Source organism: Humulus lupulus, chromosome 8 (genome assembly GCF_963169125.1).
Source record: "Humulus lupulus chromosome 8, drHumLupu1.1, whole genome shotgun sequence".
Classification (NCBI taxonomy): Eukaryota; Viridiplantae; Streptophyta; class Magnoliopsida; order Rosales; family Cannabaceae; genus Humulus; species Humulus lupulus.
The window spans coordinates 101,996,513-102,006,810 of NC_084800.1; the positions used below are offsets into that span (position 1 = coordinate 101,996,513).

Below are 10,298 nucleotides of genomic sequence, written 5' to 3' on the forward strand. Positions count from 1 at the left end.
TTTGGGTTTGAAAAAGTTAATTTTCCAGTGTTTCTTGAGTGTTTAAATGTCAACTATATATGCCCTGAATTTGATATTTTTGATATGCTGAATTCATGATAAAACACATAATATATACTGAGTAAATGGCATATTTTGGGTCTTCAAGCTAATTTTTTTTTTCAGTTCAGGTCTCCAATAATTTTCCGAATAGGGTATCTCTAGAACTTGAATATGATATATTTTGGGTTTGAAGAAGTTGATTTTCGAGTGTTTTAGTCAGAACCTCTTGTTGTTATAAAACAGGGGAAGAGAATAGATTTTTGGCCTTTGAAGTTAAATGTTGGAAATTCGAATGATGCTTATGATAAAGCTTTCTTGTTTGCATATAATGTGTTTGTTGAAATGCCTCCAAGAGAGTGATATAGATAAATGTCAAAAAATTTGTTTTCTTAAGTGTTTGTGGTTGTATACTGGTTTAAAGATATTTAATTTTCTAATCTATTTATGTTAAAATACTCATGGGGGGCTTTTGGACGGGTTTTCCTGGCCAAAAAGAGAACAACAGGGGACCTTTTTGCCATAAAGGTTTCTTTTTTAATTTCTCTTAAATAATGAGGATCATAATTCTTTTATCTTTTTGTACTAATTTTCCTGTGAATCATATTGATCTTCCTGATAGTTTCTCATCTATTTTATGCTACGCGTTCTTAGACAGCTTTCCCTTTGTAAGCCACTACTTAATTCTTTGCCTACTTAGTTCCATGCTTGAAAAAAGCAGGTAGTTTACTAGATTGAATCAGTGACGCATGTGGACTAAATGATTTTGTGAAAATTACAGGGATTTACTGAATATTTATCTACTCACTTTTTAACCCATGAGTCTCTCTCATGTTGCACAGTTAACTCTCCTTGTAGTTCTTTATGTTTCTTAAATAAGCACTGAACAACTGTTCATTTGTGCTATCTGCCACAGGTTCTTAAAAAGGCTGACATGATCCAGAAAAATGCAGTTGAAAGTATCTTGGCGGAATGTTCATTTGTGCTATCTGCCACAGGTTCTTAATTGCTCATGATGGTCATATTAAGGTAAATATCTTTTACACTGGCACAGGCATGTTTTTAGGAGTGTGCACACAAGTGCATTTATGTATGTTTTTAGGCTGTCCTGTTCTAGTGAATACACATCTCCAGTGTTAAAACTACATTGGTCTTGATTTAATGTACTTTACATCTATTAGTAGGTTATTATGTAAGAAGTTGTGAATGCCTGTCAATTTGAATACTCATAAGTCCTGATTGATTTAAGCTTACATCCTGAATGCCTGTCAATTTGAATACTCACAAGTCCCATGCATTTGCTTGGCCTGAGGTCATATTGTTTCTCATCTTCAATAATAAATAAGTGATTATCTATTACATAATTGTGTTTCTTATAAAAAAAATTCCCTTTGATTCAGATGAGTATACATTTTTTTAAAAACAATTTCAATGCTCATTGTCAACACAAAATTTGATTTTATGGAAATGTTGTAAGAGAATTTGCACAAAATGCAAATCATAATAAAATAAAAGAGGGTGAGCAGTTATGAGCTTGCATGCTGTGCGGTGTGACTGCACCCTGCATGAGCACTCTAAATGCTTTCCATTTTATACATGGAATTATTTCTTCAGTGGTTTTTTGTTTGTGGTATGCAAATGCTTTTTAGTCAAATTTTTCCAGTTGGTTTCTGTTATTGCACATCTTAGAATGTAGGTGTGTGTTCTACACACTGACGTATAGCCTTCTAAATGCTTTACTTTTGATTCTCGCAATATTGAGTAGTCCTAGTTATGGTACCGAAAGTGCATGTCATTCTCACCTTATCTTTTGGAATTCCTTTTTTGCACTTGTTACCAAAGATTTACTTCATTTAAAAAAATAATAATACAATAAAAAAGAGAAGCTTTTATTTGATCTCTTTCTTCATTTTCTTAACAGTTGACCGACTTTGGGCTCTCAAAGGTTGGTCTTATCAACAGTACTGATGATTTATCCGGCCCAGCCGTAAGTACCACATCTCTAATGGTGGAAGATGAGCCCGAGTTATCTGTGCCTGAGCATCAGCAAGAAAGACGAAAGAAACGTTCTGCTGTTGGCACACCTGACTATTTGGCACCAGAGGTACTATTGGGAACAGGACATGGTTTGTATAGTCCTCTTTCTGTTTGAGGTGCATTGAATTTCTTCAATTTATTTTTACTAAACTCCAATTAATTTAGTGGCCTAGAATAGTATAGTTATCTGGGAGATAAGTTTGTTATCCATTATGATGTAGTGAGATCATTCTGTGTTATTCATTATGATGTATTGGGATAAGGTTTAAAGGCCGTAAGCTTGTATGATGTTGTACTGTGATTGTGATTCTTGTGTTTGGTGATCAGTTACTAAGATGGATGGATTACTAATCCTTTGTTTTACCATCCCCTGCAGGTACAATTGCCGATTGGTGGTCAGTTGGTGTGATTTTGTTTGAACTGATTGTTGGTATTCCACCCTTCAATGCAGAGCATCCTCAGGTAAACATGTTGATTCTACAAGATTCCATCATTGATGATGTTTGTTGCATTCTGTTTGATTTGCTCTTGTTGTATCATTTTTGTTATTTATTATACTTAATGTTTTGAACTTGTATAAACCTCTCCATTTTTTCTGCGTTTTGCTTTGTTGGATTATGGTGCCAAAGGACAAGCTTATTGCACTTTCTTTACGTATCTTTTCACTGGTCTTGTGGGGTCTTGAGTAGAATCTTGAACTGATAAAGAAATGATTGTTTCAAATATATAATTTTGTTATATGATTTTCATAAGTATTATGAGTACTTATTTTGTGTGTCATGGAAAGAGAAGAGTTTTTGGCTATGATGATATAATCTCGCATCTTTGCTGCAAAGAAAGAGAAGAGTTCTTCATTTTTTTACTGTCAACTCGCCTCACATAAGTTGTGAGTTGTTTGGTGTTAATACTAAATAATTATTATTATTATTTTTTTCTATTTTTAGATTTAAAAATTGATTCTCCGAAGACAAGTAAGGGTGTTTGGCATCTCAGTGAACAATTATTAGAAATCATAGTTAAAGAAAACAGAGTACTTCGAGAACACCAAATAGTTGTTTTCAGTGTTTTCTGAAAAATAAAGAAAGAAAAAGTAAAAAATCTCTTCATTACTCCACATTCTTTCATTCTCAATATCTCACAGATCACTTTCTCTGTCCTAAATATCTCTCATGACTTTCTTTCTTTTATAATGTTTAAGAGTTAAAGGAGTCTCTTTATCTGATTTTATCAAATATTGGAAGAATTTTTTCTAATTCTATCTTTTGGCTTCTGTTGTTAATGTTGGTTTCTGTTTAGTGTGTCTCACTTATTTTTCTAGTATTAATTCTCTATTGTTAATACAAGTTCGAGGTTTTTTTTTAAGTTATGGTTGTTCTCTTAAATATATATGTTGCAAGAGGATTTTGAGTTTTTATGGGAGAGCATTAAATATTTGGTGGCTTTATGGATGGTTGATGTAAATGAGTTTAAAATAGTACTGTTATCAGATTTGGTGAAGGAGTGGAATTTTTATAATTCTTACCTTGGTAGTGTGCCTTGAGTTTTCTCTTCCAGGGACATCGTCTTCCTAGACGTTCTATGAATTTTTTAATAAAATTCGTTTCTTATAAAAAACACACTAGTATATTTAGAAAGACTAGCATAATTTAGAAAGTACATTGCCACAATGAAAACATAATTATTTTGTATTCGAAGTGAATTAAAGGGTTATAATGCGGCCATTTTAAGTTAGACACTAAACCACTGCACATGCCTATCTCAGTGATTTTGTAGGTTTGTTTCACATTGTAGTTGTTGTAGATAGTAACATCTGTGACATTTAGTTTGTCTTCCCTTTAATTTCACCGAGCTTCTTTTCTTGCAGTACTATTCAGCCAGGCTCCTTTCCACCAGAAGTCATTCCCTATGACCAGTGGACTCAACAGAAACCAGAAACAAAGCCTATGTTTTCTGGTTGGCTTAAGGGTGCATTTGGAGGTGGAAAGAAAGAGATGCAAGAATCTATACAGCAGAACCTCAATTTTATTCTCAGTACTGCTCCAATTTGGGATAGGTTTGTCATTTATCTATACTATAAAGTATAAATACTTATTTCCTTTTTAAGGTATAAGAGATTGTTGCTTTGGTTGTCTGAACATTAATGAAGTCCTTATTTTTGAAGTCATTTCAAATGACATTTAGATACTGCTTTCCAATTGTAGTTTTTTATTTTCCAAGGAGCTCTAAACTATTTTAAGCTTTGAACAAGTTTCTTAGTCTTCTTTAAAACTTGTCTGGTCATTATTATTGCTTTGTTAAAGAAAGGAGCACATGCCATTTTTATTGAGGGAAAAAAGAATATTGTTTCTTATGTAATTTTGAAGAAAATTAAAGAAAAGGGGTTGTCAAATATAGTCCATTTGTTTCCATGATATCTGGCTTTCACTACTGAAAGATTTTACTATTTTGTTTGCACACAGGGTGGAGCTCAAAGGTAATAAATATGTACTTGGAGAATTTCTGGAGTTCAAGGGAAAGCCAGAAGATCTCCATGCCTTGAGAAATATCAAAAGATCTAAAGTCAGTCGTCTGATTATCGACAAGCATGCTTGGATTAGGTGAAAATCCATTTCCATTTCTGAATAAAAATTAGCTGTGGTTGAGACATCTAATCTACACACTAACCTTTGTATCTTTTTCTATCAACTTTTATTTGAGTCTTCAGTTTCTCTAAGTCATCATGTGCATTTTTCTTTCGAAATCACAGTGCATTCGACGCTCCAAGTTTTGTACTCGCCTAGGGATTATCGAAGCGAAGGAGCTTCAGCTTCGGAGTGGAAGGAGGTATGCGTGAGGTCGAGTACAGAGGTTGTCTTCCAGCCTCAGAAATCTACAAAAGTCCACAAGTTCAATTTAATTCAAATTTGTCTGTGTGAGGTATCTTTTTTAATTCAAATTTCAATTTAATATCAGATAATCCTAATTGCTCAATTACTTCTATGAAAGTTAAACCTAAAACAGTTGTCACTTTCTTGCTAGTAAGACCTTTTCACCAACATATGAAAATTAGACATAATGACACTAAGTGGAAGTGTTTAAATTTTGTTTTAATTGATCATAAAGAAGGGCAAAACATATATACAAAGTCTAAGGAAATAAAGTACAATCTGGTTAGCATTATATTGATTGGAATGCTTGCTACAATTGATACTTTGCTACAATCTGGTTAGCATTACAATTGTTTTAATTGATACTTTGACTCAACGAGAGCCTTATTCAATGCTTGCTACAATGTTCAGTGGTTGGCATACTGTGTGTCAGGATCCTGAAATGGTATTTAGTTTACATATTATTCCTTCAGATTTCATTTTATATTCCTTCAGCTTCGTGTGTTTACTTATGTAAGATGATATAATATATCTGATTTTCCATGTTTCATCTTCTTGTTACTCATCATAAGTGACTGCTGGCCAACCATAAATTATTGATTGCAGGGACTTATGGAGGAAATCAATGCTGTCTTAAGTAGAAAGTTAGATTTCGAGGTGTTAAACTTTCTGGCCTTGATCTTTCAAAACTGGTAATTTTTCACAACCTTGTGCTTGCAACAACAGTTTTGGTTTTATAAGAAAAATAATGAAAGTCTTGCAGTAGAATTTCACATTTTGGTTAGCCAAGATATGGTTTGGTGGTAGTAACTTAAGAGGGGTAGCTCAAATGGTGAGGCATGTAATTTACTCCAACAAGATCTGTTGTTCAAATTTTTCCTGGGCACCTACATAGCAATTGCTATGGTTTCTTGTTCAAATTTTTTAGGTGGAGAGCCTAGTTAAAAAAAAAAAATTGGTGGTAGTAACTTTCATTACCAATGATTTATTTTTGTGTTTATGAATCAGTTTATTAACCTTGTTTGTTAGTTTTAGTCTGGACTCTAGAGTAATTGTTTGTGTGGCATTAATGATGCCTGGCATCTCAGCTTTATCAATTAAATTGTGTGATTGGATTGGAAAACAAACATTTGGTTTTGAGCACCAATGACATCTTTTAACTTTTAAATGACCCGATTTTTACACCTACCTTTTAATTTGAGACAAAGTGTTGATGGAAACTTTTCAATGAGAAAACTTACTTTATTTGATGCTCCCAGTTTCTCTTGCTTTGATTATAAACGCATGTATATAATACACACACACAAACACATATATAATTTGGGTCAAGCTGATTTTTGGTATTATGTTTATGCAGTCTATCATCAAGAAGCATGTTAAACCCACACCATTTTTTTGGCATGAGAAGTCTGCTGTTGTTGGACGGTTGCATTCTTTAAGGTGAGAAGGCCCTAATATTATCTTTTTATAGAGCAGATTTTTCTTGTAGTATAATTGCATGGCCAGCTGATAAAGTTATAATTAGGTAATTAACTTTTTTTATGTACTCTTTTAGTTTACTATAACTTTAAGTTGAAGCATTACTTATTTAAATTTTGTTGTAGCTAAACAAATGGACTCACAACAAAGACAAGTGCACAAAGGATGATGAATTGAAGGATGGAGCAAGTTTCACGCATGGTTTACTTTTGTGTATCTTGTAATGTTTCTATTTTTCATTTTTGAAGTAAAAATTGTTCAAGATTATAAAACTTTATTATGTTATGCGTTCAAACTTAAGTTAGAACTAAGATCTCATGAAGTAGACACATTCATGGTTTGAATTAGTTATTGTTTAATGTAATACTTATGGTTTATCAATCTATTGAGAATTATATTTTATGATTAATTTTGAATTTTTTTTTTATCAAAATACAATAATGAAAATCTTTTAATTAAAAAAAAAACCATATAAGTATATTTATCAAAATAAAATTTAAAATTTTATTACTATATGTTATGATTTAAAAGCATATTAGAAGCGTAAAAAATCGTTATGGTTTATATAATATAACAAACTAAAAATGTTATCAAAATAATCAAATGTAACAGTTGAAAAGTGTTATGAAAAAAATACAAGATTAAACTTCAAATTTATAATCAAAAACTCTATCTAAATGTTATTATTTGAATATTATAGCACCTAAAAATGTGTTATTGAATAGTTTAAGATAACACCGAACATAACATTCAAAAAATGTTATAGAAAAGACTGGACTTTTAATAACATGGGCTACGTTAGCATTTTCAGAAGTGCTATCAATAGTCCCCGATAGCACTTTTTAAGTGTTATGAATACTGTTTTTTCTTGTAGTGGGGTGATGGTGGCTGCCACCCATTTCGTGGTCTGGACGGTCCGAAGTTTGCCTGAGATGGGTTGGTTGCATTTTGTGCGTTCTCAGGAACTTGAGTCCGAGCCTCTGCAGGGGCTCGGTTGTTCTCAGTTCCCGCAGGTACCTCCACAGGTGGATTAATCGGGGCCCTAGCTCGGGTATTTCTCTGGGGTCTCGAGGGAGCGGATGGCTCTGCTAGTGCGGGAGGTTGTTCCGGCCTTCTTGTGGCAACATTCTTCCGTGGACGCCCACAAGGCCTGCAGGGAGGAACATGCACATCCCTCGGAGGGGGAGCTTGGTTTTCACGCGGAGGCGGGGGCTGAGCCGCCTGCGCCTCTACGGCTATCCTTGCCAACTCCTCATTCTGCTTGTTGGCTTCTACCAACTGCTGTTTCAGCTACCAGTTTTCAAGTTCCACAATCGGAACGTACCGCTCAGGATTATAATACATATCCTAATCCCATGGTGGTGCGGGTGGTCCCTGAGATTTGGAGGATTCGCTTCTCTCTTCAACCTCTGGGTTTACCATCGGCTGTTTCCCAGGGCGTCTCGGATAATTTTCTTCTGGAACGTTCTGATCATTAGCGGCCATAACTTGTTCAAGGACTGAATGCTTAAGGCTCTCAATGAAAGCACCAAACTGTTGACGCCGTTTTTCGTCAACAGTGAAATAAGAGCATGAAAACAATAATAAATTATGGCCATGAAAATACGATAAAACAAATGGGATTTTTTATGTGGTTCAACAGTTAACTCTGCCTAGTCCACGAGTCTTTGTTATTAAAACATAAGATGATCTCTGGAAATTCTTCAAGAATGAATTCTCTAGAGTTTTCTCTCAAGATTACAAAAAATCGGTCCTTTTTCATGGTGCATGACCTCTCTATTTATAGAGGAGGTTTCAGAATACTATCCCACACATTTCGGGAAGTTATTCTGTATATGCAAATAAATTTAATGGCATTAAAAGCCTGTAATCCTATATATAAGGAAACGTCCCCTGAACATCAGGGGGCGTATAACTGAATAATAAATATCCCTTTATTATAGGGGATTTACAACAATCAATGTAGATCACGTCTCTCCAAAATGACTCACTAGGATATTCAAAGTTATCAATCTACATTGTCAGTGCTATTCCCACCCAGGTCTCTTACTGACTTTCAAGCTATGATATTTCCCGGAGATCATGCGACTTCGAGCTCATACTTATGTCAGGCTCGGAGCCCCTGATCCGAGGCCATCCGAGAACAGACGTGCTTTGATGTCTGTCTTTTGAGCTTGTAATGGTTTCGAGGCTACCATCTTCGAGGCTGCCCGCTGCTTGTAGGTCCGGTGCCTAGGTTGCGGACACGTGTTCCAGACATTACGAGCCCATTCCTAACGAATCCAACTTTCGAGATCACAATTCTTAAGGCTCGAAATCTGGGTGTAACACTCATGATTTAATAGAAGTTTATATTAAACAAAGAATCATGAAAATAAAACATGTGAGCAAAGTGATTGACCAAGTTAAAAAATGATTTCTATTCTTTTATTGATAATAAATGAGATTACGAAGAAATTGAGTTTTAATTAGGGCATAAAACCCTAACAGGTAAACCTAGGACCAATAAACGTCTTAAGATCGATAATGAAACCATGACATATTTATGGCATTTGAGACTAGGTCATAATGGCTATGATAGGATTCAAAGACTTACAAAGGAAGGGCCTTTGAGGGAAGTCACCTTAGGCAAATTACTTGTCTATGAATCTTGTCTAGAAGGCAAACTGACCAAGCATCCATTCTCGGCAAAGGGTGGCAGGGCCAAGGAACCACTTGGACTTGTGCATTCAAATGTTTGTGGACCTTTGAAAGTACAAGCTAGGGGTGGTTTTGAGTATTTTTTCACTTTCATTGATGATTACTCTAGATACTCATGTCTTTACTTAATGCATAGGAAATCAGAAAAAATTTCAAAGTTTCAGGATTTCCTAGCAATGGCTCAGAACCAATTAGGTAAAACATTAAAGATCTTGTGATCTGATAGAAGTGGAGAATATTTGGATATGCAGTTCCAAGATCATTTAACTGAACTTGGGATTTTATCACAACTTACTGCCCCAGGTACTCCGCAACAAAATGGTGTAGCAGAACACCAGAACATAACTTTATTGGAAATGGTTAGATGCATGTTTAGTTACTCAACTATGCCAACTTCGTTTTGGGGACATGCAATTGAAACCACGAACAAAATTCTCAATATTGTGCTGTCTAAATCAATCCCCAAAACACCTTTAGAACACTGGAATGGTCGTGAACCTAGTTTACGCCATTATAGAATCTGGGGGTGTCCCGCCCACATCCTGGGGAAAAAGGAAGGAAAGCTAGAACCGTGAACTGAAGTTTTCATGTTTGTTGGCTATCCTAAAGGTACTCAGGGTGGACTTTTCTATAGTCATTCAGAAAAGAAAGTGTTTACTCCTACGAATGCTACTATTCTGGAAAATGACTATGTCAAAAATTTCAAACCGCGTAGCAAAGTAGTTTTAGAGGAGATGGTTAAAGAATTGACTCCAACCAATGTTCCATCGTCATCAACGCAAGTTGATGAAGAAATTCCCACTCTTCATTTCCAACCGACACAAGTCGATTTAAAGGAAGAAAGCACCACTGTTCCCGAGCAAACTATCACGGAGCCTCGTCGTAGTGGGAGGGTTTCTAGGAACACAGTTCGCTATGGTTTGGATGGTGAAACCAATAAGGTTGTTGGTGACACTAGTGACGATGATCCATTGTCATTCAAATAGGCAGTGGCTAGCACTGAAAAGGAACTATGGCTAGAAGCCATGAAACAGGAAATGGAGTCCATGTACTCAAATTCTGACTGGGATCTTGTTGAAGCGCCTAGTGACTTTAGGGCGATTAGGTGAAAGTGGATCTACAAGAAGTTTCGAGGTGTTGATGGAAATATCGAAACTTATAAAGCTTGATTAGTGG

At 35.1% G+C, this 10,298-nt stretch overlaps 1 long non-coding RNA gene across 1 annotated transcript; it reads left to right on the plus strand.

Moving 5' to 3' along the window:
• Nucleotides 1–3,965: 3,965 nt before the first annotated feature.
• LOC133793985 (uncharacterized) lies at nt 3,966–4,578 on the plus strand. Its single transcript, XR_009875061.1, has 2 exons — nt 3,966–4,129; nt 4,536–4,578. It is a non-coding gene; the product is annotated as an uncharacterized LOC133793985 (long non-coding RNA).
• Nucleotides 4,579–10,298: the final 5,720 nt, after the last annotated feature.